Source organism: Paramormyrops kingsleyae, chromosome 8, assembly GCF_048594095.1.
Source record: "Paramormyrops kingsleyae isolate MSU_618 chromosome 8, PKINGS_0.4, whole genome shotgun sequence".
In the NCBI taxonomy this organism is placed as follows: domain Eukaryota; kingdom Metazoa; phylum Chordata; class Actinopteri; order Osteoglossiformes; family Mormyridae; genus Paramormyrops; species Paramormyrops kingsleyae.
The window spans coordinates 39,055,446-39,061,760 of record NC_132804.1 but is presented as its reverse complement, the minus strand read 5'-3'; the positions used below and the strand labels follow the sequence as shown (position 1 = coordinate 39,061,760).

The 6,315-nt window shown below is 35.9% G+C and overlaps 1 long non-coding RNA gene across 1 annotated transcript; it reads left to right on the top strand.

The window, feature by feature from the left end:
- Positions 1-3,340: 3,340 nt before the first annotated feature.
- LOC140592216 (uncharacterized) lies at positions 3,341-4,301 on the top strand. The gene is made up of 4 exons (XR_011992498.1): positions 3,341-3,396; positions 3,626-3,690; positions 3,788-3,842; positions 3,943-4,301. It is a non-coding gene; the product is annotated as an uncharacterized lncRNA (long non-coding RNA).
- Positions 4,302-6,315: the final 2,014 nt, after the last annotated feature.

Here is a 6,315-nt window from a genome sequence, read left to right as displayed (position 1 = left end):
AACAATCAGGGCGAAACAGGAGGTAATGAGGTGGGCGTGGCACACATCGGGAGCGGACGGAGCGGGGCGTGACAGTAATAACTTGAATAACTTTTTTTGTCAGGTGGATGGGCCGTGATCATGTGTCCATGTGGGATTGTTTATAGCCTAAAATGTAATCTTCGAGCTGAGAGCCCTCAAGACTTTGCAGATTTGCTGCTGTCCTGGAAACACATGCCAAATGTTGCAATTTATGACTTTGCTCGGGGTCTTGCAACACACACCAATCTCAGGGTGCCAGAAAATCTACCTTTCTCTCCTTTTGAAGGACGACTACCAGAACCTACTCAAGGTAACATAGCACTGGCCACACGTGGAGAGCTGAAAGTGTCTCTACCCTGGCTGGAGACTAAAAAGACAATTCCAGATGCAGATGGGCACCCCATAACAGGCTCTTCTCATCATTATGCACTTTATGATCGATTTCATGAAAGCAATACTAAAGACAGTCGCGATGTCTTGAGGAAAGTGACATTGGTGCCTCAGCTAAGTGGAAAAGTGAATAGTCAGGTTGCAGAACAACTGTTTGCTAAGATGAAGAAAAACAACTACTTCATGAACATGACAATGCCATCAACTCATCTTTTTCTAATGAGGAATATAATTCATCACTACAATGAAAATAGGAACAGTAAAGTGCTGAACAGGTTAAAGAACACATTTGGATCAGAGCTGGTGATGAATGCATATGGGCAGGCCACTTTCGGTAATTTTTTTCACATAGTCTTTGCCAACATTTAAAGAAATATGAATGGTTTTATATGTTTATTGTTTTATCTAATGGTCACATTTATATAATTTTCCATTTAAACAGTAATTCCAGATATTGTTCCAGAGGAACCAAGCCCTGCCGTGGTTGAGGGGCCGGCACTGTCTGATGTTGCTTCAGCTACTGGTGATGTTTTCTTTCCTATGCGTGGTAGAATATAAGCTTGTTTTCAGATTCTAACTACAATTTTTTTACCCAAATAATTCAGAAGTATGTATGGAGGCAGGAGATCCAACTGATGCTGTGGTGGGTTCTGTTCTAATAAATTTAGAAGCAGATACAGTTCAAGGTAGGTCTTGTAAAACATAACAACATTTTAAAAATAGACTTTAATTTTTTTTATTAAAATTTATTGTCTCTGTCTGTCTGTCTGTCTGTCTGTCTATAAAGAAGATTCAATCGTGTGTCTTATTAAAGACCTGTCTGCCAGTAGAACCTGTTGGGATCATCAGCCAAGCAAAGGACAAATACAAGTGGTATGGTGTGCTATGTATCTTATTAGTTAATTACTTAAAATTTAATCTACTTCATGCAGCCTTTTATTTGTCCTTATTTAATTTGTTTTGCAGCTTGACTGGATTTTAAGCACCAGTAGCCCAGAAGAGGAAGTAGCTGAAGTTGGGAACATTGTCCTTCAACGGAAGGATTTTTGGACCTTGGTTCACAATGCAGAATTGGAGGCAACTGTGAGTCTATAAATAATTTTTGTTTTAAATGTATTTTCTCATTTACGAATGTATTTTCTCATTTACGAATGAAGATGTAACAATTTTTCTTTTTCAAATGTCTTAGATTGCAAATGGATGTCTGCAAGCAATTACATTACTTGCTGAGGCACAGGTGGGTTTTATTAAGAATCTAATTCATATACACAGTCTTTATTTTGTGGACTCTTGAAATTTGTATTTGTTTTTGATTTAGGGAAAGGACATTCTGGCAATTGATGCATACTGTATGTTGTGGTCACGTGGCTGCCTCCACTAAACCAAGATCCCTTTTTATCTTTCCCAGTGAGTTACGAATGTCATACTACATATGAAATATCGTCTAAGCAAATAGCTTGCCATGATTATTAGTCTCATGTTATTTGAAATGACTTCTAGGATGATATTTCACTCAAGGACTGTGTCCTGTTTCCTGCCTGGAAGATGGGTCACTGGATGCTATGTGTATGTTTAAATTTCTTCTTACACAAACTGAATGTTTATCTGCTTTTACCTTTCATCAAAAAGTATTCAAACTGTACCCCACAGGTCATGAAGCCTAAAGATAGGCAAATGTTCTTTCTTGACTCAGCCAATCCTTATGGGTTGGGAGATGGGCGATACATGACACTTTTCAGGTTGTTTTATTTATGTAGTTGCGAACATGTTCAAGGTTCGCTGTTCAAGGTTCGCTGTTCAAGCTTTGCGGTTTGCATGATGTTCAGATTTGTTTGTTTGTGTGTTTGTTTTAGTTTTGCATGAGGATTCTAACTGTATATGGGTCTGTCTCTGTATGTAACAGATGTTACAACGTGGTTGTCTGTTACATACACACAGTATTGCCTGCTTTTCACTTTTGCATAGTACTTAGCACATTTTTTAAACAAACTTTGCTTGACAAAATGAAATAACTTGTTAATATTTATATTTAGAAATAGCTTTCAGGTATTTCATATAAATAAAATTACTGTAATTTCAAAATATAAAATTTGGCTATGTTTCAAATATGTTCAGTGTTCTGATGCAAAAGGAAGTGAAACTAAGGGTTTTTTCACACTTGGTCCCTTTCAGCCCTTAATGCAAACTCTGATTGATTAGTCAGCATTTTCTATGTATATGTGAACACACCAAATGGCAATGGCAATGGCAACTTTATTTATAACTCACTTTCACACAACGAAGTTGACCAAAGTGCTACAAGTGTATCAGAATAAGAAAAAATGCCAAAAATAAACTTAAAATCAGATCTAAAGTACATTAAACAAACTCAGACCCCTCTGAAACGAACTGAACTGAGACCACATCTGGAGGTGGTCTCAGTCCAGTTCACTTTAAGTCCGCTGCACAGTTTGTTTAACTTGCACCTTATGAAAACAAAGTGCTCCTGGTCCAACAGTTTTTGTTCGAAGTGAAAACTACCCAGAATGCAAAGCAATAAAAGGCAGAGAGCTTCATAAGAATTAAGTATGAACAGAAAAAGGACTGAGACCCCATCTGAGCTTCAAATGAACTCACAGTGTGAACATAAAAAGAACTGAGTTCCCTTTTTGTTGATCCACTTCTTGGACCACTTTTAGAGGACTGAGTTTGGTTCCTTTAAAGAGGACTATATGTGAAAAAACCCTAAGCTGTATAATTCCAACTCATCTGAAACTTACATTTTCATGTATAATACTTGTATATTTCTTAACAGCAAATTGACATCACGAATTGCTCCAAGCAAATGGATCCTGAGAAAACACAAGGTTAGGATTGTCTTATTACCACTAGATGGACTACAGTTATTGACCATTTTTGCATCGAATCATATTAATTACATTTCAATTTTAGGATCTTCCTCAGCAATTGGCCGGATCAGTGGACTGTGGTGTATTTATGTTGATGGTGAGGAATATATTGTGTGTGTGTGTGTGTGTGTATACATGTGTAAATAGAAGTACATAATTTTATCTTAAATAAATCAATATTGTATGTGCCCCTTCTATCCAGTATGCTCTACACTGTGTCCTGGGGGCACCGTTTGACTTCAACTCTGTTTTCAGCTGATTTTAATTCATATATGTATAATTATGACTGATTGGGTAAGCCATTGTTTTTCTCCTCTGCTTGGTAGTATGACTTTCCCTTAATCAGGAGATGGTGGTGCCTTATTTTAATTGAGAATTTCGCTCTTCTAAGGTAAATCTTTCTCTCTCCCTCCATCTCCCTGTATGGTTTATCTTTCTTAATCGTGTTTTGTTGTAGGTGTGGTTAACATGTAAATATTTTGTTATAGGACAGAAACACCATGGACCCCTGATTTGAAAGGGACTCTTGAGAGCATTGAGGAGGTATTCCTATGTATTGTTGTAATATCTTTTGTGTTTTATACATTTATATAGGCATGGGCCAAACCAATATGTTTTCTTTGGTTCATGATTATTTTTTAAGGAGACACCTTTAACAAGAGATCTTCAAACTGCTGCAGAGTGGTTGAAGGTCAATATCAATCTCTTCAGAGGCGCAGTGTTCCAGCCACGCTATCTGGAGATGGAGGAGGAAGCTCAGAGGAGAGCTGTGCAAAAGGTGTACGATTACCCAAGCTTTGAGGCCAAAGAACCGTTTTTGTTTGTCTTTCAGAATCAGGAAGACATGGAACTTTTTATTGTTGAATGTCGGGACAAAATGCGATTAAAGATTAATTGCATGTATGAGTAGTTTTAGAATAATTTTATATAGATTGCATTGTTTATTTAATTTGTTTATTTTAACAGTTTTAATTTTTGTTGTATTTTTCATTAAAATATAACTTGTTGCAATCTTATTGCATCTGCCCCTTCATTTGAAATATTGGTCTTAGTTTTGAGGTCATATTAGTTAGTTTATTTTAATGCCTTTAAAAGTAAATTTTTAAGAAAACATAATTAAATAGAGCTTCAAGTTTTAAATTGTTTTACTAAATCATTTCTTGTATAAATCTACATCTTTTACTGTGATTCCTATGGTTTTGGGGTGAGCTTACCCTTTACATTAAATAGTTGAAACAGAATAGTCATGCCCAATACAGGACTTTAGATGCTCCGGTCCTCTGCTCAAGTCTGGGTTTTGATGTTCTTTTTGTGTCATTTGGTACCATGTTCTCAAAGACAGACCAGTCTGTCCTACAGACACTTCCATCTAATCATCTAGTTGGTTCAGGTTTTTCTACAAAAACAAGCTAAAAGCAGGACTTTGTGTAGCCTTTATGAACATTCATTTCAGATTAATTTTAAGAAAAGTTTTTCTGGATGTTTCTAATTAACAGCTAATACTTCGTGAGGTAGATTTTAATCTTGGATATAGGGAAATTTTAAGGAACTGTTTACTGACAAATATTTTCTAAAGTACTCCAAAGAGCGCAGGTTTATTACAGAGGAAGACGTTTTTGACATAGGTTTTTTATATTATTTTGTGGTCTTTCCCTTTGTGCATAGCAGCTATGCTTCTAATTATGGGCTGTAGATGGACCTGTCTTTGCTGTTAAAACTACATTTGATAAAGAAAAGTTTACACATTCACATACGGCACCGGTGTGTGAATGTGTGTGGATGGGTGAATGCGAGGCATAAATTGTAAAGCGCTTTGGGTACTCGTAAGAGTAGAAAAAAAGCGCTATATAAATGCAGCCTATTTACCATTTTTTACGTTCACTAAAATTTAGATTTATATGCATGCTGTATCTTAAAAAGGAACGAAACTGACTTTCAAAACTTTTCCACAGGACTGTTTTGAACAAAAGTAACGGCTATCCGTGTAATACCATTTATCCGTATAATACCATTTGCCACTATCTCTATAATATATAATAAAGTATAGTATAATGTAGTATACTATAACTTTCTACACAGTTCTCATAGGTTACAGCAGTGGAGTACAAGATATGGAAGGCCAACGGGGCCAAAACGTCTCAAAAAACACGTCGATTTTTTACATGCAAAAAATCAACACGTCGATATTTCACATGCAAAAAATCAACACGTCGGTTTTTCACATGCAAAAAATCAACACGTCGGTTTTTCACATGCAAAAAATTAACACGTCGATTTTTTACGGCTAAAGACGTATTTTTTTACGCCTTCAGACGTCAAAAACAGGCAGAATTTCTCTCTTTTTAAATGAGGACATACACTTAATTATTTTTAAATATGATAAAATATGTGCATGTATGCCTATATTATTAATATTCTTAATTACAATTCATTGGTACTAGTAGTTGTATTTAACAAATTCTTACTACTCTTCTTCTTCTTATTATTATTATTATTATTATTAAAGTGAGTAATTATTTGTCACCACAGCACAGTGCACCACAACTAAATGTGACCTCTGCATGTGACCCATCTGTGAAGGAGCAGTGGGCAGCTGACAAGCACTGTGCCAGTAGCAGTCATGAGCAAGGTACAGTACCCAGTTATTACTGGGGGATAGCCTGTCAACAGGAGGGGAAAATATTTGAATTTTTTTTTTTTTAATATTCAAAATGTTTGTACAATGTCATCATTTGTCTATTTAATCAATAAAAAACTAAAACATGTTTTCTTTTAATTCATAAATCAGTAAGTCAGCCCCTTCCTCATAGCTATGTCATAGCATTCTGCTTACAATCTTGTCAAGTTTTATACTGTATAACACGTATGCGCACTTCACCTCTATTGGCACACACAGTTATAGAGAACAGTCAGAGTGAAGGAAGGTGATTCAAGATTCAAGATTCTTTATTTCTCACATGCATAGTCATACAGGTACAACATGCAGTGAAATGTATAGTGAACCGCTCTTTTTAAC